The sequence below is a fragment of the Dermochelys coriacea genome, chromosome 4 (genome assembly GCF_009764565.3).
Source record: "Dermochelys coriacea isolate rDerCor1 chromosome 4, rDerCor1.pri.v4, whole genome shotgun sequence".
Taxonomy (NCBI): domain Eukaryota; kingdom Metazoa; phylum Chordata; order Testudines; family Dermochelyidae; genus Dermochelys; species Dermochelys coriacea.
Genome location: NC_050071.1, coordinates 35,158,575 through 35,184,776, shown reverse-complemented (window position 1 = coordinate 35,184,776; position 26,202 = coordinate 35,158,575). Strand labels below are relative to the sequence as shown.

The following is a 26,202-nucleotide window of genomic DNA, read 5'->3' as shown; positions in this document are numbered from 1 at the left end:
ATCAAGACTTCATGAAGTATAATGACCACTCCAAGTTTTTAGTCGTTCTATATTTTTATTTTATGCTCCTGGGTTTTTTTCCCCCCAAAATGTATAGATTAATAGGAACACAAGTATGGCCATACTAGGTCAGACCAATCATCCATCTAGCCCAGAGTCCTGTCCTATCTTTTAACCAGTTACTGATCCATGAGAAGACCTTCCCTCTTATCCCATGACTGCTTACTTTGATCTGGTGTGGCTCCTTGTCAAGAAGGCTTTCTGAAAGTCCAAGTGGCTATATCAACTGGATCACTCTGTCCACATGAGCTTGACAGACTCAACAATATCTGGAGTGGCTCTGCACCATGAGTACCAACCACAGGACAACCATTAAGAAGCAGGGCACAAACTTCAAACTGGTTGTGAGTTCTATACTTACATTTCACCAGCTGAGTATCAAGTGTGAATTTCTCAAGCGCTATAAACAGCCTTAATATGGAGCCACAGACAGTCCCCTGGGGCACCCCACTCTATCTTGCCACCTAGGCAAACTTGCCTTTCTGATAGATGGTCCCTTATACCAAAAAACAAACAAAATAAATTCCAATAATATTCCAGTTAGTCCCAGTCCCAAAAGACCAGTCACTTTCCCCAGGTCAATTGCACTTCAGATCCTACACCAAAGACAACACTTGTAGCTAATTCTATAATGAATTAACTAAAGATGTATTAACCAAAAAAAAAGAAACGAGATATTTAAAAAGGTGAGAGCAGGTAAACCTACAAACACAAAAATAAGTTACAGTTTTAGGTTCCATAAGATGGTAGAAGCTTCTACAATAAGCAAGCTCTATATATCCTTTAGGGCTAACCCAGGCTAAGCACCAGGGATCTTTTGCTCATGCATAGTAATTCTTGCCTTCCTCCAAGGTCCACGGAGCGTAAAAGATCCAGTTTCTTCTTGTCAGGGATTTTTGTTTCCTTCCCCCAGAGTTTATGCTGATGGGAAAAATCCTCATGGATGTCTCCTCTTTTTGGGTATAGGGGGAGCAATTAATAAAATTTTTGTTCTTTGATGTTTCTGAATGGCTCATTTGATTTCAAGGGGTCTTCTTGGTGGGTAGGACCCAACACCTTCTGTAGGAAGCCAGCATTTTACATTAGTTAAATGAGCTGGCACTAGGTCTGCCACCACACAAAGCACCTCAAAGAATTTTAATAAATTGGTGAGGCATGATTTCCCTTAACAAAAGCCATGTTGACTCTTGAACATAATATGTTCATCTGTGTCTGATAATTTTATACTTTACTATAGTTTTAACCAATTTGCGTAGTACTGAAGTTAGATTTACTGGCCTGTAATTGCTGGGATCACACCTGGAGCCATTTTATTTTTTTTAAAAATGGTGTAATATTAGCTATATTCCAGTCACCTGGTTCAGAGACCAATTTAAGTGAGAGGTGACATACTTCAATTAGCTCTACAAAATCATATTTGAGTTCATGCAGACCCTTGGGTGAATACCATCTCGTCCTGGTGACTTATTACTGTCTAATTTATCAATTTGTTCCAAAAAATCCTCTATTGAGACCTCAATCTGAGACAGTTCCTCAGATTTGTCAACTAAAGAGAATGGTTCAGGTGTGAGAATCTGCCTCACATCCCCTGCAATGAAGATTAAAGCAATGAATTCAATTTGCTACTCTGCAATAGCCTTTTCTTCTCTAAGTGCTCCTTTAGCACCCCTTCAGCAAAACGTATGTCATTCAAATATTTGATACTACAAGATGCTACTTTACAAAAAAGTTATTTGAAAATAATTAGATGCTGCAAAATAATTGAGAGATTGGTAAAGTGCCTTGCTGATTAAGAAACAATCTTCATAGTTCTGTCATGGTTTATAGGGTGCTACATTTTTGGAATATGTTCCTATTCTCAAACTAATCCTTTTCTTCAACAGCAATGGCTAATTGCATTATTGGGCTCTATAATGGCAGAATTTGTTTGGGCTAATTTTTCCATCTGCACCACACATTTGTGGTTTCCCCACTCATAAGTTATGTCTATGTACCTATCATATGAAGATGAATGTACCACATTATCACGCCAACCACTGTGACATAGCCCCTAATAAACACAGCCAGCAAGAGGAGAGAATAAGAGGAATGAGAATATGTTGTTGCTTAAGGACCAATTTAATCTTTTCAAGAGATCTTTGTTTCTAAATAAAGAAGCAAAAATTCAATTAAGAGCAGAGGCCTAACATATGAATGTCATTTAAATGGTTAAGCAGAGATAAGACACTGTTCTGCATTTAATCCCCCGCACACAGCACTAAACCAAATGTGAAACTGAAACGTTGGTGACAAATTATCCACAGCTTGATGAAGCTGTACAGCTTGTTAATTATTACTCGAGTTGCAAACTGCCTAGTCCTCTGCTCTTTCATCTCCTGGTAGGGAGACTTATTAAGAACCTCTTAAGAAGAAAGATGCTCAAATGCTTGAGCAAATGTAACATGATGGACAGCAACAGATCACTTCTTTTTATCTTGTATGTCAGTCAGCAGCAAGGTAAATCTGTAGAAGTAATGCAGTGAGAAATATCTGCATTGTTATCACAAGGCATGCTACAGAAAGCGTGTGCATATGATGGCCTATAGCACTACATTTTATCAGGTTTCATTTCAGATCAGAGAATGTGTCCACAAGCCTCCTCAGATTTTTTTTCACAGCATTGGGAAAGCCTGAAACGTCTATCCATCTTCTCCCCTCTCCAGGGTGTAGCACCACTTTCCCCCGGTTTTTTACCCTCACTGTCACTAGTTAACACCCAGGAAAGTCGTGGCCAAGGGCAGCTTTAATGTGGGTTCATGGGTGTAATTGTACCCACAGAATTAATGAAACCAAGGATATAAAAACAGGCAGACATAATTCTCCTGGCCCTGTGGTGAGGAGAGGCCCCAGGGAGTGGGGTTGGACAGCGAATGAGCCAACCCAGCGCTACCCCAATATGCCAGCTCCTGTCCCACAGGGCTGGGCCCAGCTTCCCACTTTGCGTTGCAACCTGGTGCACAGGGTCCTAGCACCACTCCAGTTTGGCCAGCCACCCTTCTGTCCAGGGGGAGGAACTGGGCCCAGCCCCATGGGACAGGAGCTGTCAGTGCAGGGTGAGTGTGGGGCAGGCTTACTCTCCTTCTCCCCACCTTGTGCCTTCCCTCTGCATTAGGCTGGGATGAGGGTGGTGATGCTGGTGTGTCTGGTTGGTGTCCCCTTGGCAGTTTAGTATTGTGCACCCATTGAATTGGCAGGCTATATATACCCTTGGCCCTGGCCTTCTTTTACTACAGACTCTAGCCCCCAACCCTTTATCAGAGAAGTTGGCCCTCAAACATCAAACTGCTCTGCTTTACAGGGCCACCTTTTACAATGCTCAGTGTCTGCCTTCTTCCCAGCCTTTTCACATGCGTCTCTCATAGAGTGAGCAGATAGCAAGTATGAAAAATTGGGACGGGGGCAAGGGGTAATAGGTGCCTTGAATATCAGGACTGTCCCTATACAATCAGGACCTCTGGTCACCCTACTCTCTTGCCACAGGGACTCACTGCCAGTCTCAGTTCAGACCCCTGGGTCCTGGAGTATTCCGATGATCTGTTGCTCTTACCAGATCTGGTGATGCAAAGGATGATTCAGTAGTTAGGGCAGTTGTCTGGGACTTAGGAAATCCAGTTTCAAGTTCCTGCTCTGCCACAGACTTCCTTTGTGACCGTTTTGCAAGATTGAGACACAGAGAAACTGTTACCCACTTATAAAATGGGTATAACAGCTCCTTCCTAACTCACGGGGATGTTGTGAGGATAACTACATTAAAGGAATCTGAGGCCTTCAGAGTCTACTGTAATGGGGGCAGTCCGGTGGTGAGCTGGAGCCAGTTTGCACCAGTTTGCTGGAATTTAACGTCTGGCCAAAAGCGGCGCCTTAGGCGCCGACTCCGTGGGTGCTCCGGGGCCGGTTCCCCTGCACGCCCCCTGGGTTACCTGCTGCGGTGCAGGCAGCCCTCCTCGCGCCCCCCCCCCCCCCAGCTTACTTCCACCTCCACCTTCCTGGGCCTGAGCATGAAGCTGCCGCTTGCTTCTCAGCCCTCCCAGGCTTCCCACACAAACAGCTGATTCGTGGGAAGTGAGAGGTGGGGGCAAAGAAGCAGAGCAGGGTGGCGTGTTCAGGGGAGGAGGCGGAGGCGAGCTGGGGCCAGACGCGGGGAGCTGCCGGTGGGGGCTCTGCACCCACCAAATTCTCCCCGTGGGTGCTCCAGCTCTGGAGCACCCACGGAGTAGGTGCCTAAAGCATCACTTTTGATGTGATCAGTGGGGAAGCAGCCGCTCCCCCTAGCTACGCTACCCCACCCCTCCCCTAGGAGCCAGAGGGACCTGCTGGATGCTTCCTGGAAGCTGCCCCAGGTAGGCACCGCTAGGACTCCCCACCTCGTCCCCCGGCAGGTCCCTCTGGCTTTTAGGGGCAGGGCAGGGTGGGCACCCACTACAGTGGCCCATGAGACCCTCCTGCCCAGTTCTGGGGGCAGTCAGGGGACAGGGGAGGGGGGTGGATGGGGCAGGAGTCCCCGGGGGGGGAGCATCAAGGAACGCGGGGGGTTGGATGGGGAAGGAGTCCCGGGGGTGGGGCAGGAATCCCAGGGGGCAGGGGCAGGCCACGACCTCCTTGTGGGTGAGGAGGGAACCGGTTGTTAAGATTTTGGCAGCTCATCACTGGGGCAGTCTATCAACCACTGATGTATCTGCTGCTTATAATTAAGTCAGTGAGGCCTCCGTGACATTAGAGGTAAGTCAACCAATCACTATCCAGCTTTTCCAAAAATAATTAAAAATAATTCCTAAATAATGGAAATGCTAATATAGGATCCACTTGATAGGATAGGAATATAATTAATGCCCACCAACATGGTTTTATGGAAAATGGGCTTGTCAAATGAACCTGATTTCATTCTTTGAGGAGATTACAAGTTTTGCTGTTAAAAGTAACTGCATATAGATACAATATACTAACTTTTTGTAAGGTGTTTGATTTAGTACCTCATAACATTTTGATTAAAAAATTAGCACTATATAATATCAATAGAGAACATGTTAAATGGATCAAGAACTGGCTAACTGACAGATCTCAAAAAGTAGTCATCAGTCGCAAATCATCATCAAATGGGGGTGTTTCAGGTGGGGTTCTGCTGGGATCAGTACTAAGCTTTATGCCACTAAACGCTTTCAGCAACTATCTGGAGGTCAATATAAAATAATTGCTGATAAATGTTATGGATGACAAAGACTGGTAGAGTGGTAAATAATGAGAATAGTGCAATCATACAGAGTGATCTGGATTTCCTGGTAAACTAGGACAATTCAAAGAAAAGGAATTTTACTTCTACCAAGTATAAAGTTATACATTTAGGAATGCAGGCGCTGTATCCTTGGAAGCAGTGACTCTGAAAAGGATTTAGGGACTATAGTGGACAAGCAACTCAACATTAGCCTCCAGTGCGATTCAGTGGCAAAAGGGCTAATATAATCTTTGGGTGTATAAATGGAGGAGTAATGAATAGCAGAAGGGAGATGATTTTACCTTTGTATACAGCATTGATAAAACAAACACTGTGTACAGTTCAGGTGTACACATTTTTAAAAAAAGATGTTGATAAACTGGAGATGGAACAGAAAAGAGCCACAAAAATTATTTCAGGGCTGGAGAAAATGCCTTACAGTAGAAGGTTTAAAGAGCTCTATCTATTCAGCTTATCAAAAAGGCAATCAAGAGGTGACTTGATTATGGTGTCTAAATACCTTCTTGGGGAGAAAATGCAACATACTAAAGGACTCTCATCTAATGGAGAAAGGCATAACAAGAACCAATGGCTGGAAACTGAAATCAGATAAAAAACTGTGCCATATTTCCATTTTGAATTTAACAGTGAGGGTGATTAACCATTGGAACAAACTACTCAGGGGAAAGAGATTCTCCTTCTCGGAGTCTTCAAATCAGGAATGGATGCCTTTTCTGGAATAGATGCTAAACTTTTGCTAAACACAAGTTAAAAGCCTGTGATACACAGGAGGTCAGACTAGATGATCTAATGGTCACTTCTGGGATGAAGCTTTATGAATCAACCTTCTTGTACAGCCAAATTTACATGCAATAATTATATTACTTGTAATCACTCATTGGTGTGAGCGACACTGGTCACATGTTTCAAGACTTCTCAGTGGTAGATCTGTTGTCCTAACAGACACTGTTCTTTAGATATTTGATGGCTGTGTTCCATCTTGAACTTGAAAGGCTCCCTATGCTTCTACTGCTTCAGCTCCACTGTGGCCCCAGGCTAGAGGAACAGCAGCAGAAGTACAAGGGAAGCCCATCAAAGGCAAAGACATTGGGACTCTGGGACAGGGCTTCCCCCACCTGTCTTCACTAATACAGCCCTCTACACCCATAAAGTCAATTGCAAATTAAGAACCAAGTTCACCAGAATACTTTGGAAATTTTCCACTGTTCTGGCAACACAAAGCATCTGAAAACCCAGATTAACTACCTAGTATACAATGGACACTTTACATCTTTGCACTTTGAATATACCCTTGAAAGTTTTTTTAAATGACTTACAGTTGATATTACATAGTTTCAAATCATTAGAAATAATGTTTGGTAGTATCCACTGTGTGTTTCTTGTTTAGTGTTCAAATATGAAGGAAATTCCAAGACCGAAAAAAGAAAAACTATTAACATGAAGTTAAGGTTGAAAGTACATATCAGTAACAAAAGGGTAAAGAGACATCACAGGGATGCTGTCATTATCCATGTAATAAGGGCACTCACCTCTTGTATGCCTCCTAGCAGCTGAGTGGGGTACTGCAGTCTTTCTTGCCCCAGCACCCTCTGCAGTCTGCTGACCAACCTTCCTGGGTCTTCTATCACTTGGGCCTCTGGCCAAGTCACAAAGTTCACATAAACCCCTTCTAGGGTAGTAAAGAATTTAATAAATGAATAGTTCCATTGCCATCAATAGGGTCTTCACACATGTGCATGGGCCCTTTAAAATCAGCTCTTTGTCCAGGCTCTCAAATAAGCCCTGTCACCTTCTTGGGGTTTATGCCATTGTGGCCAGTTGGGGAACCCTGACTCACCCACTATTCTGAGTTCCAGCCCAGGGATACTATAAACCATAGCTACACTGCTCAATTTCAGTTTATTGCTGCTGCTTCTCTGGGCCTCTTCATACCAAGCTTCACCCTCACCTCAGGGTTAAGATTCTTACATCTTCTCTCTCTTTCTGCAAACCCAGCTTAAGCAAATGCAGCCAGAAACAACCCTGGTTATCCATCCAGGTCCTTTGGCCAGAGAGGAACACCCTTCTAATCCCAGACAGGAACTAAACTGCTAAATCCCAGCAGCTCCTTTTATCTGAGCCTGCTGGGCTCTGATTGGCTGCTTTGTAAGGACTCTCTAGACAGGCCTGGAGGACCCACCTTAGCTGCTCCTTTCTTGAGGCAGGGTGTAGTAGGACTGTGGGATATTCTGTAGAGATCTGCAAAGGCCAGGCACACCCTATCACAATCCCAAAACCCAGCTTAGGCAGGCAGACAGAATTTGAAGAGCCCGAATTTAAAGGAAGAGTCTGGGGCATTCTCACGCTCACACACCTTCCATCACCAAAAAAGGACAATTCCCTTGCCCCAGTCCTTGACACCACCTATCGTAGACCCACTGTCCCACCAGACTCCACACAACAACTGGAAGAAACCAACAGCTGTTGGGAGACATATGAAGAAAAAATGTTTAAATAACTCTGTAAAATATCATCAGGAAGTCTTACCTAAGGAGTTAATCATTTTGTGCTCACAGTTACATATTTTTCCACAGAAAAGTACTTGATTGGACCCAGACACAAATTTTGCAAACACAATTTTTAATCCATTAGTTGAAACTCTGGCCCTGGATGCATAAAAGAAAAATATAAAAGACTATAAAAGGATTTCTGAAAGCATCTCTGTGATTTAGAAAAGGAAAAGCATTGATTAGTGGACTTCGCATTATGTAGCCATTAGATATGGCAAATGTGTTGGGATCACTGGGGAACCAAATGCTATGACTAAATACTCACTTTCTCTGTTTATGCATAAATCCCACATTGAATGTTGCAGGTTAATCAGCCCCATTACATTTGGCAGCTGTGAAGAGAATGAGCAGAACAGTTAAGGCCACTGTTTGTTAGGGACAGGTAGTCTTATATAATTAGCTTAAAATTGTGGTAAACTGCAGTATACAGTAGGTAATAGGTGATTTCCAGTTTAAAATGGAGGAATCCTAGAAATTTCAGCTTCCACAAGTCAATATTTTATTAACTAATATTTATGAGATTTCTTAAAATTTAGGTAATAAAAAGGTAAAAATGAAAAGTTATCATGCAATGTCTAACATCTCATAATATTGCTCATTGTAGCCACCAGAACTGTTTTGTGCCACTCCTCATGTTAAATACAAGCCATTCATGCAGCTACGGTGTTGTTTAAACATGGCCTTCTCTCGCCTGTGTAGGCCTATACCCTTTGAAGTTCTTTTATCCTATTTATCTATTGAGGTATACATGCTGTAATTATCATGAGAGTATCTGAGCACATTAGCATATTCCTTCCAGGTTTCATGTATGGTGTATTAATGTCATTGTCACCAGATCCCTTGGTCTACTTGTTTTGAAATGAATGTAGTGTTAACATACTCTAGGGCTGGGCAGATAGCTTGTTAATCATTTCTGAACCTGGTTTATATTAATGAGTACGTTGGTCTTCCTTCTGAAAATGCGAACATTTACATGGATTGTGCTTGATTTGATACTGAGAAATAGATTTCAAAGATTAGCTCCCATTTAGGCTCTAAAATAAGATTTAGGTGCCTAAATGAGAGGTGAGTTCTTTTGAATGTCTGGCCCTTTTGTGGATCCCAAGCATTTGAAAATCTGGCCTGGTGTGACAACACCTGCTTTTAGATACATGCGCACAACAACCATGAAGGTCAATAAGAGCATTACAACAATCTTGCAAATACCTCTGAAGAGAAATCTCACAGATCAGACAAAGTCCTCATTTACCACTCTGTTGGACAGAAGTAAATTATAACTTTATTCCAGAATTAATTCCTCTAACTTATTTGGGACTTAACCCTTTCTATTATCTATCCCCATGAAATTGCTATCTCCCTGTTACCTTGCTCAAAGCATTTGTCTCTCCATTACTCATAATTATTCCAGTGTGCCTCTTTTCTGCCCTTTTATTTCCACTAAGTCAGCTATAATTACTAAGAGGTTTCTTGTCTTAGACATCACTGCATCACGAAAAGCAATAGACCTTTATCAGACTATATAGTTAATCTTACCCATAATGACAGAACTTCTAATATTCTAACATCAAATCCATTTTACAGCTCATTTTACAGCTCTGGGGTTAGTTGTAACAGTGATGGCTCCTATGAGATGAGATTAATGTATTTTTTACAAAACATGTAAAACATTACTTCAGCTAAGTTTTGCTAGCAATTTTAATATTGCACACTACTTCAATCACTGTGGTACCTACAATACTATATACAGCAATAAGGAAAACATTTTATGAGTCTTCATTCTGATGCCAAAAATACTCCTTTCCTGGGTGTTTTTTTTTTTTTTGATGTTATCTACTCATGCTGGAAGATTTAAAAAGTCATTATGAAGGTTTCAGTTTTAATTCTTCTTATATCTGATCAACAAAAAGACATACATCCTTATTGCTTTCCTGACAGTTTAATAAATAGGACACTTAAAAATGGTTTCTCTTTATTAGCTGTACGGAAAAGAAAACAAAGTAGACTCATGACAGCTCCTTGAGGGAAAATAGTAAACAATACTGCATATAAGCAAGTTTGTAAATCTAAATGTAATATGCTTGTAGGCAACCTGAAGAACTAATTAGTTATAATTTAGTTCTTTGAAAATGCCTCTGCAACTTGAATTTATGAAGTCTGATAAGAACAAAAAATGGTATAGATTAAGAGCAGATGGGTCCTAACCTGAACAGTGGATCTGAACCTCTTTGAACTTTGGGGGCATTAGATATGGTCTCAAGTTTTGGCTTTGGTTCATCTCCATAAGAATGCACAAAACCAGAATTCATGTCCAAACTTTCAGGGTGTTGTAAGCTAGATCTGACCTTCGAGGACTTGATCAGTAGCTAATGTTGAACATGTGCTTTGCTGAACTTCAGTGCAGGATTTAGGGTTTATAAAACACCCAGCAAATGTATAAAGAAAAAAAATTTGGATACGTCAGTGAGAAAGAGTATGGTTCATGCTTTCAGGAACAATGGACAAAAACTACACACACATGGAAGCAAGTTCAGTATAGACATAATGAGAGCAACTGTTCTCTGGTCTATTTTTTCTCCCTCTGTGGTCAAGTCTCTGATAAGAATAAAAAGACAGCATAGATTAAGACCAAGTGGGTCCTAACCAGAACAGTGGATCCAAACCTCTTTGAATTTTGGGAGTGTTAGATATAGTCTGAAGACTATCATTTGGCAATGTAAACTTTTTTTTTCAGTTTATACAACTTTATTTTGTATAGCATTTATCATATAAACTGTATCTCACAATGATATTTCTTAATGTATAGAATATAGTTACAAAGATTTAAACTTCATAAAAAAAGTTTTTAAAAAAATTGTGGAGTCTGAATTCTTTCCCTATTTAGGGCCATATTACTCCATTAATCTGGGCCTTGTAAATGGTAGTTATACTGGCAAACTTCATCACTTTAAAACTCCAATGTCAATGAGCATTAATGAATTAGCACAAATGACCCCTTTGACTTTGTTTCAGAGGCTCCCTGATCAGCATAAACATACCTTTGCAGGGGCTATTATTCTTTCAGGCAAAATACCACTAACTTATCTGGGCTAAGCCTCCCACTTCCACAACTGTAGGTTTACACTCATTTCAGCTTCCTCAGTCTCTTTTCTGCTTCCCTGGCTTCCAATCCTCAGAGGCTTCCTTATTGACCCCACATCTTCTACAGTGGCTTCACCCAACAGCCCCCCATTCTTCCAATTAGAAGTCACAGGTTGTTTGGGATGTGGGTCGGGCCATAAAGCAGTTACAGTTCATTCTACCAGTTACTAGGGAGGGAGGGGCTTCTGATTAGGTTGAGGAGTCAATTATTTGTCACATATGCAATGAAATTAGCCATAAACTAGATATGAAGCACAGAATGGAAAGATGTGCTTAGGGACATCTGAGAAGCCTGTATGTATAAAATCTCTCTTAGAGCTACTGGGCATAAGATAGCGAAAGAATTATATAAGTTATGACTCCTTGGACTCATTGACTTTAATAGGAGCTAAATAGCTCTATCTTTGTGTACTGCTTCAAAATTTAGGGCAGTGGGAAATGCATGGCCAAAATCCAACAAAAATTATAATAACCAAATATTTTAATTGTCATATTAGCACTTATTCACCAAGACTGTTAAAAAATTAGTGGCAAAAAACATAGGCACCTTCACATTATTGATAGACAATCCCCAGTACAACTTACAACTAAAGCAGCCACTCTTAGAAACAATTAAAGTATCAATGTATTTAATGAATGGCTGCTGGAATGAATAATCTAGGTACCAAAGATACCTATAAAAATCTATAAAAATCTGAGATTTTCACATTCTAAAAAGGTAGAAGTCAGCACATCAGACACCTACTCAAGAGTTCACCTAAACCTAATGATTTTCCATAATATCTGCACACTGAGTAGTCTAAATATTTTGCATACTATTAATATTTAGACCTGAACAGAAAGTCACTAGTTTTCATAAAGCCTGTGGATTTAGGAACCAATGAAGATGCTTATGTCAGGAAACTGAGTATAACCCAACAACCTTGTGAGGAGATTACGGTCTCCTGGATAATTTTACAATGGCTTCATTAAAACCCTTTGCAGAGAAACTGCAATACCTGACAGGTGGAGTTGGGAAAAAGATTGCAGAGCTTTCAACAGTATCTTTTCCTCCCCATTTTAGTAAAATCAAAGAAAACATCTGGATCCCTCTCTTCTACTTGGCAGTTTCTTCCTGAGGTTGGTGACTTAAGCACAAAAAAGCCAAAGCAGCTGCTGCTGATTTTAAAGAAACTACAAAAGTGCATCACTTGGTAGTGAAAGAAATGTTAAATGTGGGTCTGAGCATTTTTGTTTATCTTGTTTAGTTTAGGTTTTGATGTATTTTTAACCATTGTACATTTTTTTTTTTTTTTTTTACACAAGACAATCTAAAAATACAAATATTTTAAAAGCCGGGAGATCTAGCAAGGCATATCTGTCAAGGAGTACAACCAGCCAAATGAACCTTCTTTGTGGTGGGTGAGTTTGGGGGCTACTCTTTTTTCTTTTACATAATTCTGAAGTTCATTGTTCATGAAAACCCAGTGCAAAGGCAACTGTTTCTCAGGAAGCGTGAATAAAGGACACAAGTTAAGGTCTGAATTCTGTCCCAGGTAGCACAGCAGTGCAGGGACTTAATGACACATCACAGATAGTGGTGTGGGATGAAAAGAGGCTCTATAAACCCTCCAAGTCACACCGAATGCATCCGATGAAGTGAGCTGTAGCTCACGAAAGCTTATGCTCAAATACATTTGTTAGTCTCTAAGGTGCCACAAGTACTCCTTTTCTTTTTTGCGAATACAGACTAACACGGCTGCTACTCTGAAATCTCTCTCCTGGGTTGCTCTAGGGCTAGTGCAACAGGGCACTGAATCTTGTACTGGGAAGATTGCAATGTCATGATATAGCCCGAAAGGATTAATTCAGATTTATTTAGCTCCTGGTGTTCTCAGAACACCAGGGAATCCTATTTACTTCTACTATATCTAGCAGTTTCCCTGAAATTTCAGGAAAGCCACACCAGTGGCCTCCAATCCTGATTGTATTGCCAAACTGCTAGCTACTTACAAAAGAATATCAGACAGACATTGAGAATTGCTTCTCCAAATGGAAGAAGCTGAAGCACTCCTTTTTAAAGCTTTTAATTTTCTTATGGGGGAATCTTCTATCTGACAGTTAATCTTTCTGAAAGGCCTGTTAAGAGAAAGTTGTAAATCCATTACATAATACTTGGAGTGAGTATGACATTTGTATTGGTAATTCAAGTCTTGCTAGTATTACAATAGAATAGAGTGATTTCCTGTTATCTGCGGATGATCATTACAAATTCCATGTAAAACATCATTTATGCCGGTTATTCAGAGTATTATTTGTTTCCATTTTAGGCTTTGACAATAAGTAATCCTATCAAGTACCATTCTCTGGTAGAATACCCAGAAAATAAAATTCCATTAGTCCAAGGTAAATCTGTGGAGCATGGCATCTAGTGAAACCATGGCAATTCAACAAGCTTTTAATCAGAGGGTCTAAGACAGATACACAGTTAGCTTACAGCAGCTGACAAATTCCAGAGCTTTTTATCTGGAGCCTGTAGCTTTCAACTATGTTCAATTCTTGTGGTCACAGTTGTTTTCTTGAATCATTTTTCTGAGGAGCAGGGGAGGAAGTTTGCAGGTCCAGGAGTGAAAACAATAACAGAAGAACAGTAGCCGGGATTTCAATCACACTAATGATGCACATGTGCCAATTTGCTGTACAGTTGTGTTCTTTTCAGACATCTAAGTTTGTATTCAATAAGGCCTGTTGTAGTAACAAGATATTAGTATTTCTTTCAGAGTAGCAGCCGTGTTAGTCTGTATTCACAAAAAGAAAAGGAGTACTTGTGGCACCTTAGAGACTAACAAATTTATTTGAGCATAAGCTTTCGTGAGCTACAGCTCACTTCATCGGATGCAATATTTCTTTGTGTGTGTGTGCAAGAACATAGTATTGGCTTCAAGGACTGGTGAATTGATTGTATTATATTGCATAACCCAAATCGCCAGCCACAACTCAAACTGAACTAAACTCAAATTTGGGGGGGAGGGGTACAACTTTAAAAATAAAAAATGTTCATGTTCCCAGTGTTGGTTAGGACTGGAAGTGGAAGATCTGCAATACTGAAAGAAAACTGTTTCATTACTGTATATTTCCAGTCATGAAAAACCAGACAATTCTTGAATTCCATGATAAAAAAAGACTAATTCCATGAGATTTTTTGCCCAATTTTCAAATGAAAGGAGTTTGGCTACATTCATAGAAGTAGCTAAATTTAGGACCATTTATTCAAATCTAAAATCCAACCATTTTGAAGTTTACCCATTATGGGTCTATGATTCTGTATGATTGAATATGACCATTCATATCATTGATATTGCTACTGTTATACAATTGCAACAAATCTTGTACAAAGTATGTCATGTAAGGTGTCATTGGAAAAGTTGTGATCTGGTAAGTATGATTATCCTGTTTATATGCATGTATCATTTTTATATCTGAAGTTATGAATGTTGGTTATGTACTGACATTATATATATATATATGTGTTGTAGTCCTGGGTAACAGCCACCAGGTAAAATTTATATTAAGGCCAGACAGCTATGCATTGATGGCCCATCAAGGACACTTAGCTCTCACAGTGGAAACTCATTCCACTCAGATAGCTCTTCCTATGGACACGTCAGTAAGAATATGGATAATAGCTACCTCCTGGGAGTCATCAAGCCATCTAAGGACTTATGACATGCTCATGTGATCCTGGAATCCATTTTAGACCAGTAAATTTTCACAAACAGAGACAATAGATATCCAGGCACATGGTATAACCCACACACCTCCTGGATGTGGTATTCTGTCCCATTTAGTGGCACCAAGATCAAGTGAGCTGTAGCTCACAAAAGCTTATGCTCTAATAAATTTGTTAGTCTCTAAGGTGCCACAAGTACTCCTTTTCTTTTTAGAGAGAGAGTTAATGAGTCTGCTCTACAGCCTTAGCTAAAAGCCATATGGCTTTTAACTCATGCGGTGAGGCTCATGCACTAAGCTCCAGAGATCCCAGGTTTGATCCTGCCCACCGACAACCGGGGTCTGTCAGCATTACAAGTAGGGGCTGGGATTTCAACTGGGAAGTATCTGAAGCTCAGGACATGCTTTCTGAGTTAGGGGATGTATGTAATGCACACAACCTTTTGGCTGTGGTGTTCTGTCCCATCTAGTGGCACTGAGACCACTTTGAGAGAATGAATGAGTCTGCTCTACAGCCTTAGGTAATAGCTATAACAGAACACTACACCCAGAAGGTGTGTGGGTTACAATGGCAAAGGATAAAAAAGACCTCTGAGATATTTCCATTTTGTTTCTTTCCTGTCCTGATTCTCTGAACTGTAGATTTAGAACTAAAAGGAACATTTTGAGCTATGAACTGAGGATCTTCTGATCTTTTGGAAGTTACCAGAAAGACTTTACAAGCCAGCTTGTTTATTCCATCACTGCTACAAACCTGATATAAGGCCTTTGCAATTATTTGTATGTATATGATCTATTAACCTTCTTCTTTTCTTCTATTTATTAAACCTTCAGTTTTTAGTTACTGAAGGATTGGTATCAGTGTGATTATTGGGTAAGATTTGAGTTATATATTGCCCTGGAAAAGTGTCTGATCTTTTGGGATTAGAAGGACCCTTTATTTGATTAAATTGGTTTTCAGTAACGATCATAGAGTTTAGTGTCTGGGTGGTGAGCCAAGGGCTGGAATGGCTAAGGAGACTGCATTATTGACTTCTTGTTAACCAATGTGGTGTGACAGAAGTTTACTTTTGTTACTGGCTTGGTAGAATCTAATGAGAGAATAAATCACAAGTATGGAGTGAGTCTGTCCTATTTCTCAGCAGTCTGTCCTGAATTTGGCATTCTCAGCTGTGACCCACTGAGGAACGGTGACAAGGTCTACCTTTCTTTCTCCCACTCATATGATAAGTAAAGATCTTGTGAAGTTGCCCAACAAAAGATGGTTATCTGACTATGAATATTATATTATATTTTTAGCATGCATAGTGCATTTCTTATGCATCGCAGGTAAAGTACCTATTGCTTCCCCCCTTGCATGATGGGAGTTTCTAAATTTGAATGCTTTAATAATACTTCAACAGTTTCTGAGAAGGAATACCCTTACCTTTCCTCTCAGTAGTCTTCAGATTAAGAAAAGAAGAAGAAATGAGAGCATGGACTGTCACTCCTTTACTAAAAAGTAGAAGAGATTTTGGTGGCCAAAACTGTTTTAATTAGACAGAAAATAACTATTTGAGTTGGGTAGACCATAAAACTATAACTAGCTTTTAAAATTACTGCTAACAAGCAAATTAGCCAGAGTATGGAATGGCAGCAGATCAATAACAGTAAAACTACACAGTTTTTGCTGATCACATATTGTCTGTGAATGCAAACTGTAAAAGGGGTCCCCGCAGGCCTCGCAACAATAACCTACAAAAGAATGAGACACAAAGGCTATTGAGCTTAAAGATGCTTAAATTTCCCTTGACAGCTCGTTCTTGTCACATCAAACCACCTATTAGTCACAAACTCGCACAACTAAGAATTCTCAGGCCTCTTGAGTCTCCTGTCATCTTGAAAGAGGTAATACCAATGAGAGGCACTGGTTCCTCTTGTAACATGTTCAGTTTATTGTTTTTCAATGGCTCAAGCAATTTATGATGTTGCCAACACATACAAATAAGTTTGTACATACTTACTTCAGCAAAGGACAGGGAAACCCAATGCAAACGACTGGATTTTGAGAATTAATGCCAGTTAGTGAACAAATACAATTTAAAGACATAATGATAAAGCATCACAAGATAGTATTTCTTCTATTTTGACAACTGTAGTTTGCTTTACTTATATATTAAAATGCTTAATATATTAGGAAATATTCTGTACTATTGTATATTTTGGAAAAAATAATTAAGCCTTAAGCAACATGAGACTTCATTACAGAACAGTGGTATAATATTTTTTCCTAAGAGGTAGGAAGAGACTGCCATTTTTTGACTGAATGTACATTTAACAATGTGACTAGTGCGGTACTGTTGCACTTCCAAAAAAAGTGTTAGAATGTTCTATTCTTAAATACTTGCAAATTTTACCTAACAGCTATTATCTTTAGTTTCTCAGTATCTTTAGTATTCCAGTGTTCATTACTCTACTACTACAGGAAATATCTTAAATACTGCAAACACTTATTTAGTTATCTGATGCAACTGGTAAGTTTTCAAGAACTATCACTGTAGACATTTTCCAATTAATTTATAAATACTGCAGTCAAATTTAGGCTTTAGTCTATTTCTTATGGTTCATGTAATCTACAAATGAGTTAAACATTTGCAGTGTTGTATTTGTGTTGGTCCAAATCTAGCATACTGCAATCTGTGAAGTATTTACCTTTATGTCAATGATAATATATTTATATGTCAGTGCAGCAAGATAAAAGATAAGCCATTATATTTATAATGGGAGACTAAAAGTTATCAAAGCTTCATTTCAGTTTAGAAATTGGACATATATCAAGAAGGCACAATGTGATTGGAGGAAGGGGGGATAAAAATGTGACAGATGGCGATGCTTTCTATATTCCTGTAATATACTCATTTGCGTATGTGCATAGAAGATTGGTTTGGTTGGAAAGCAGGATTCAGACAGTTCTAAACAGCAGTTTAGAGTCTAAACTCCTCTAATCAGTCACTCACAGCTGTCTGATAATTATACCATTAATTGCTCAGTTTGTAAATTTTAAGTGACTTCTCTGTGGATGTTTTTCCTTTTAAAAATGTAAGACAATAGCAACAGCAATCAATAGACCTTCAATATGAAATTTGATTAGCTGTCCTGTGGAAGAAGTAGTATGTGACCATATAATTAAAGACTACCAAAGCATATGCACACGGCAAACTTTATTTTGGCACTTTCTAACTTCTAAGTGCTTGACCTAGCAACCTTAATGTTCTGTTGCCATAGCTTTTTGTGTTTAATGTGTCTAACAAGTAATAATTTGTTAAAGTAACAATATTCATTATAGGGTGTATCATTTTGCAAAATGTACACTGTAGAAAGTTGGTCTCCTTGAGCTGACAGTTAGTGGGGACTCTCTCTCTATGTAGAGAACTCAAATTCAATAAGAGCTCTGTCTAGATGGCCTGCTGTGCTCTGGGTTAGATTCTGAGCCCTGTGTAGAACTGACTTTGTGAAATAAAGGACAGGACTGGACTGAAATACTACTCCTGCTGATGCTGGTGATGCTGGAGCAGCAACAGCTGCTGACTGGATTTGTGGAATCAGACCAGACAGCAGCTGAGCAGGTGGAACTGACTTCATAAAACTGAAACTGGCAGCTACAGGTCGGAGCAGGACTAGACTTCACTGGTGGGCTTCACTGGACTGGTATAGACCAGGAGAAGAGAGCCACTCTCTGATGCCTATTGACCGTCAATGAGCATTTCTGGGAGTGAGGGATTGGCCATACCCCTAATACACTGTTTGGGGTTTGCTAATTTATATGAAAACATTTGGTTATTGTGGTTTTCCCAGATAAAATATATTTGTGGTATTCTATTCCCAAGGTCTCCTAGGGATTGTAAGTGGGGAAGAAATACTCCTAAAGGGGACTAGGAGATTTAAAATACTTTAGGTGAGGGCTTGTGCCATATTTTATTTATTTTAGAAAGGATCCCCTAGATATATTATTGAACCTAGCCCTGGTTTCTGCCATTTGATACCTGACAGAAGGTTACGCTTAATCTCTAACATTTAATAGCAATGGTGAAGCTTGGTTTGAGGAATCTAAAAAAATCCAGACTGACCAGCTAATCTACCATTATGGAAAATGTTTTATTGACTCCAGCAGGCAACTGCATAAAGCATTGAATAAGTATTCATATACACAAGCCCCATTAAAAACACACCAGCCAATCAGATAAGAGATCAGAGATGCACGGTATCTGAATAATGCATATAAGCCACGACAGCAAACACATCCTCTCGCAAGTGGGTGAGAGAAAAGAGAAAGTGGTTAAGTGAAACCCCCTCCTTCCACACAGCATCCATCTACCCAATCAGACCCAATAGTGAAAGGAACAAGCCACTCTTGAACTCATGGAAGGGAATGGGCAAACGTAAAGATGCACAAACTCAAATAAGGGAGAAAGAGGGAGCTAAAGATTAGAGGCAATATTTTCTTGTCTCTGAAGGACCCTTGAGTGTCTATTTTTGTCTCAGACCCATGAAAAACCTATTACAGCAAGCAGAGCTAGTATCTTTCTTAGAATACACTATAGCTACCTTGCAGCAGGTGGGAAATATCCACGATTCATCTGCAGTGAGTTACTGTGCACCCTAAACTTCCAATGAAGTGAATGGGATTTTAGAGAAGGCCCATGCCCTCCACAGCAACCTGAACTGAATTTTGCATCATTAATTCAGACTCATTGTGGGGCAGAGGATTGTAAATTCTGTAACTACTTCATTCTAACTAGAGAATTGAGGTGTATCTGGAATTAAATATGAAAATAAATAATACAACCAGTACAGTAGCCCCTGTCTTATTTATTTTGACATTAAATTCAGTTAGTGTTTATACTGGACTCACATTTTCAGTTTTCAATATGCCTTGTATTGTCAGGATGTCATCTTGGGACAGATCAGTTTGTGTAATCTGACGTAGCTTCATTGAAGTCACCAACTCTCACAAGCATGAAGTCAATAGCAACCCACCGAATTATACCAGCTGAGAAGGTGACTTGTATGTGTCTTAATGTAATCAATCTGGTCATTAAATTTAAATATCAGGCATTTCCCAACATCATTGTTAAATACCTTCCGTTTCCCTTTCAGCTTCCACTATGCTTTCTTCATTCCATACTGAGATACAGGAAATGCTATACCCATCTTACCTCCGCTGAGAATGGGAAAGAAGTAAAAGTCACACAGATCTTGTGCACCACACTTACATTTAAAAAAAACAAATTAACAGACTAGTAACAGATGCTTTAATCACAACGTTTCACATAGTAACCATTCACTGTATTCACTGTGAATGGGGGACTCATATCCTAGACATGTTGCAGGAATGTTAGCCAAATAGTTTTTTCCCTATTGAGGTTGCTACTTCTTTATTTCTAAAGCGGAATCAAGCATTTGCTCAGCTTCTAAAAATATATATTTTAAGCGACTTACTAAGAAATTAACAGGCATATCTGTCAAGGGACAGTTAAAACCATTGACTGTGGTTTTAAAAAATAAAACTATCTACATGATTTGTGATATAGTTCATGGATTGTCAATTCTTGCTCCAACATCCTGTTGGCTAACATTTCTAAAGAATGAGTTTCACTGAAGGTACGTTTATTCCACACACACAAAAATGTTTGGTTTGGGAATAAAAATTGTTTGGTTGACCTCTGACAATGGATCAAATGACTGTCTAAGACCTTTTACTGAAACTCACTTTAAATTTAAATCAGAAATCATTGAAAAATAAGAACATCTTGCCAGTCAGGACTGCCTCCTTACTATATTCCCACTGGACAGCAGTAGCAGCAGTTGCCACAGAGCTCCAAGGTGCTGGAGATAGACAAGCATCCTGTCCCTGCTGCAGTAGGACTATTACCAGACCATCCTCTCCTGCCCCCCAGCCCTTGACCTCCCAACTACCCTTTAACCAGTAAGCATTTAGAACTATGGTGAGTTTGTTCTGAATGGCTAAGCCCTGGTCTACACTAGGCATTGAGGTCGAATTTAGCAGGGTTAAATCAATTTAACCCTGCACCCGTCCACATGACGAAGCCCTTTTTTTCAAACTTAAAGGGCTCTTAAAATTGATTTCTTTACTCCACCCCCAACAAGGGGATTAGCGCTGAAATCGGTTTTGCTGGGTTGAATTTTGGGTACTGTGGACAAAATTAGATGGTATTGGCCTCCGGGAGCTATCCCAGAGTGCTCCATTGTGACTGCTCTGGACAGCACTCTCAACTCAGATGCACTGACCAGGTAGACTGGAAAAGGCCCGCGAACTTCTGAATTTCAATTTCCTGTTTGGCCAGTGTGGCAAGCTGCAGGTGACCATGCAGAGCTCATCAGCAGAAGTGACCATGATGGAGTCCCAGAATCGCAAAAGAGCTCCAGCCTGGACCGAACGGGAGGTACGGGATCTGATCGGTGTATGGGGAGAGGAATCCGTGCTATCAGAATTATGTTCCAGTTTTCGAAATGCCAAAACATTTGTGAAAATCTCCCAGGGCATGAAGGACAGAGGCCATAACAGGGACCCAAAGCAGTGCCGTGTGAAACTTAAGGAGCTGAGGCAAGCCTACCAGAAAACCAGAGAAGTGAATGGCCGCTCCGGGTCAGAGCCCCAACCATGCCACTTTTATGATGAGCTGCATGCCATTTTAGGGAGTTCAGCCACCACTACCCCAGCCGTGTTGTTTGACTCCTTCAATAGAGATGAGGCAACACGGAAGCAGGTTTTGGGGATGAGGAAGATGATAATTAGGTTGTAGATAGCTCACAGCAAACAAGTGGAAAAAACGGTTTTACCCGACAGCCAGGAACTGTCTCTCACCCTGGACCTGGAACCAGTGTCCCCTGAACCCACCCAAGGCTGCCTCCTGTACCCGCCAGGTAGAAAAGGGACCTCTGGTGAGTGTACCTTTTAAAATACTATACAAGATTTAAAAGCCAGCATGTTTAATGATTAATTTGCCCTGGCATTCATGGCTCTCCTGGATATACTCCCAAAGCCTTTGCAAAAAGGTTTCTGGGGAAGGCAGCCTTATTCCATCCACCATGGTAGGACACTTTACCACTCCAGGCCAGTAGCATGTACTCAGAAATCATTGTAGAACAAAGCATTGCAATGTTCCCCGCTGTTAGCCACGCGGTGGGGGGAGGCAAAATGCGACCTTGTAACGAAAACACATGTGCTATGTATTTAATGTTAACAGCAAGGTTTGCCGTGAAAGAGTGTACCCGTTGTTCTATAAAATGTGTCTTTTTAAATACCACTGTCCCTTTTTTTTTCCTGCACCAGCTGCATGTGTTTCAAGGATCACAGGATCTTCTCCTTCCCAGAGGCTAGTGAAGATTAGAAGGTTTAAAAAAAAAAAAAAAAAAAACCACACTCATGATGAAATATTCTCTGAGCTCATGCTGTCCTCCCACACTGACAGAGCACAGACGAATGCGTGGAGGCAGACAATGTCAGAATGCAGGAAAGTACAAAATGACCGGGAGGAGAGGTGGCGGGCTGAAGAGAGGGCTGAAGCTGAAAAGTGGTGGCAGCGTGATGAGAGGAGGCAGGATTCAATGCTGAGGCTGCTGGAGGATCAAACTAATATGCTCCAGCATATGGTTGAGCTGCAGGAAAGGCAGCAGGAGCACAGACTGACGCTACAACCCCTGTGTAACCAACCACCCTCCTCCCCAAGTACCATAGCCTCCTCACCCACACGCCCAAGAATGTGGTGGGGGGCCTCCGGACACCCAGCCACTCCACCCCAAAGGATTGCCCAAGTAACAGAAGGCTGGCATTCAGTAAGTTTTAAACTTTTGAAGTGCTGTGTCGCCTTGTCCCTCCTCCACCACCCCTCCTGGGTAACCTTGGTAATTATCCCCCTATTTGTGTGATGAATTAATAAAGAATGCATGAATGTGAAGCAACAATGATTTTATGGCCTCTGCAAGCGATGATTGAAGGGAGGTGGGGAGGGTGGTTAGCTTACAGGGAAGTCGAGTGAACCAAGGGGCGGGAGGTTTCATCAAGGAGAAACCAACAGAACTTTCACACCGTAGCCTGGCCAGTCATGGTTTTCAAAGCTTCTCTGATGTGCACCGCACCCTCCTGTGCTCTTCTAACCGCCCTGGTTTCTGGCTGTGCTTAACCAGCAGCCAGGCAATTTGCCTCAACCCGCCATAAACGTCTCCCCCTTACTCTCACAGATATTGTGGAGCGCACAGCAAGCAGTAATAACAGTGGGAATATTGGTTTTGCTGAGGTCTAGCCGAGTCAGTAAACTGCGCCAGCGCACTTTTAAACATCCAAATGCACATTCTACCACCATTCTGCACTTGCTCAGACTGTAGTTCAACAGCTCCTGCCTACTCTCCCGGCTGCCTATGTATGGCTTCATGAGCCATGACATTAAGGGGTAGGCTGGGTCCCCAAGGATAATTATAGGCATTTCAACATCCAACAGTTATTTTCTGGTCTGGGAAGAAAGTCCCTTCCTGAAGCTTTTGGAACAGACCAGAGTTCCTGAAGATGTGAGCGTCACGTCTCTTTCCCGGCCATCCCACGTTGATGTTGGTGAAACACCCCTTGTGATCCACCAGTGCTTGCAGCACTATTGAAAAGTACCCCTTGTGGTTTATGTACTTGCTGGCTTGGTGGTCCGGTGCCAAGATAGGGATATGGGTTCCATCTATAGCCCCACCACAGTTAGGGAATCCCATTGCAGCAAAGCTATACACTATGACCTGCACGTTTCCCAGAGCCATTACCCTTGATATCAGCAGATCTTTGATTGCGTTGGCTACTTGCATCACAGCAGCCCCCACAGTAGATTTGCCCACTCCAAATTGATTCCTGACTGACCGGTAGCTGTCTGGTGTTGCAAGCTTCCACAGGGTTATTGCCACTCGCTTCTCAACTGTGAGGGCTGCTCTCATCTTGGTATTCTTGCACCACAGGGCAGGGCAAAGTAAACCAAAGTTCCATGAAAGTGCCCTTACGCATGCAAAAGTTTTGCAGTCACTGGGAATTGTCCCAGACCTGCAACGCTATGCGGTCCCACCAGTCTGTGCTTGTTTCTCGAGCCCAGAATGGGCATTCCACTGCATGAGCCTGCCCCATTAGTACCATGATGCCCACATTGCCAGGGCACATGTTTTGAGAGAAGTCACTATGTCCATGTCCTCATCACTCTCGTAACCACGCTGACATCGCCTACTTGCCCGGTATTGCTTTGCCAGGTTCTGGTGCTGCATATACTACTGGATAATGCGTGTGGTGTTTAATGTACTCCTAATTGCCAAAGTGATCTGAGTGGGCTCCATGCTTGCCGTGGTATGGCGTCTGAACAGAAAAAAAGGCGCGGAACAATTGTCTGCTGTTGCCCTGACAGAGGGAGGGGTGACTGATGATATGGCTTACAGGGATTACACTGAATTAAAAACAAAGGGGGTGGCTTTGTGAGAAACTGAATGGCCGCCTCAAGGATAGAACTCAAAACTGGGTTTAGCAGGTCGTTGATTTCACAGAGGGAGGGAGAAGAAAATGACTACAAAACAAATCTGATCTATTTCTTGTTTTGAGCCACTTTATCTTTATACATCTTACTGGCAGCAGACTGTACAGTATGACCACTAGCCATCGTCACCTCCTGGGTGCTCGGCAGAAGACAGTGCAGTATGACTGCTGGCCATCATCTTCTGCTGGCTGCAGATTAAAAGACAATGCACTGCCGGTAGGACTCAATCGCCATGAGATGAAACAAGGGAAATGACCTGGCTGAGTCACTCCCATGTTTGCCCAGGCACCCGGTTAAAAGAGCGCCCAGGACTGCGCCAAAAGGCAGTAAACTGCTGTTGTGTTGCAATGCAGTGCCATGTCTGCCAGCACCCAGGAGATATACGGTGACTGTTAGCTGAGTGGGCTCCATGCTTGCTGTGGTATGGCGTCTGCACAGGTAACTCAAGAAAAAAGGCACAAAACGATTGTCTGCCCTTGCTTTTATGGAGGGAGGGAGGGAGGGAGAGAACGGGGCCTGACAATATGTACCCAGAACCATCCGCAACAATGTTTTAGCCCCATCAAGCACTGGGATTTCTACCCAGAATTCAAATGGGTGGTGGAGACTGCGGGAACGGTGGGATAGCTTCCCACAGTGCAAAGCTCCGGAAGTCAACTGTTGCCTCAGTACTGTGGACACAGTCCGCCGACTACATGGACTTAGAACATTTGTATGGGGACACGCACACTCAACTGTATAAAAACACTTTCTACAAAACCAACTTCTATAAATTTGACCTAATTTCATAGTGTAGACATACCCTAATACTTTTCATCCCTTTGTGATGTAAATCTCATAGTCAGCTCAAGGTCTATGATGAACTATACTCCCTTAAGCAAGGAAATTCAGAGCTGTACATGGGTATTGCAGTGTTCTCTGAATAGTTAATAATTGTATATGTCCTCTGTGCCCACACAAAGCATGGGCTGCAGATGACATTTTGGCTTTAAGAAATTCTATAAAGGTGCTCAGTGCCCCTTATGAGCTCAGACTTCAAGGTTCTAAAGAACTTCAACCCCAGTTCAAGAGACGAGGAATTGAAGATACTCAGTATCTCAAATTTCTTGAATTGGATCGTATTACCACAATATCTAAGGGCTCCTTTGTATTTTCTTTCTCTCACAGGATCTCCCATCTTGCAGGATCAGACCTTAAGCTGAAAGGTTCTTTTGGCTGTTGAATTCACCCTTACAATACTATTATTTTCAGAGGCATGAATTATTTTAAAGGTATTTTATTCTGTTGGTGAGATCGATGCAGAATTTGTCATTTTACAAGGTTAAAAAAAAAAAGAGACAGACAAATATGGGCAGGCTTTAAACACGACACGACACCAGAATTCCAGAAATGTATCAGTCTTGTGCTTAAAACAACGCTTCACAGTAGTTTTAACATGACAAATAAAAGGAAACCCAAACAATTCAATGGGCTTTAACAGTTGATGTACAAATATACATTTAAGAAACACCAGAAAGTTTGGACAAAATAAAAGCTGTAATAAGTAAAGGAAGCTGGGAGAGTGAAAGGGGACCTTGAACATCTGTGCCAACAAATGATAAAGTGTAGTTTTTACAAGACTACTTTCTTTACTCTCCCATTCAATAAAAGAGATTTTTCTGCTATCCAATGACATTTATGATATGACTTAAGTTAGAAACACTTGCCAATATCTCATGTGACATTTAGTACTTTGTACAACCCATTCACCTATTTTAAAAAAAACCCACACACAAGAAAAAGAAATCTATTCCTCTAAATGTATTATTTTGTCCTAAAAATCATTGGGGCTTTTTATTTGTTTGAAGAAATGTAGGACCCTGCAAACCTTTCCTTACATGAGTAATCACTTCAGGTAAATTAATAAATAAATGAACAATATTTAGCC

General features: G+C 41.1%; 1 long non-coding RNA gene across 1 annotated transcript in view; it reads right to left on the bottom strand.

Annotated features, from left to right (window-relative positions):
- Positions 1-8,147: 8,147 nt before the first annotated feature.
- The window catches only part of LOC122459995, a 69,531-nt gene continuing 51,476 nt past the window's right edge, over positions 8,148-26,202 (bottom strand). The window contains exons 2-3 of the long non-coding RNA XR_006281000.1: positions 19,843-19,924; positions 8,148-8,210 (exon numbers count right to left, since the gene is read on the bottom strand). This is a non-coding gene — a long non-coding RNA (uncharacterized LOC122459995). The remainder of the gene's footprint in view (positions 8,211-19,842; positions 19,925-26,202) is intronic.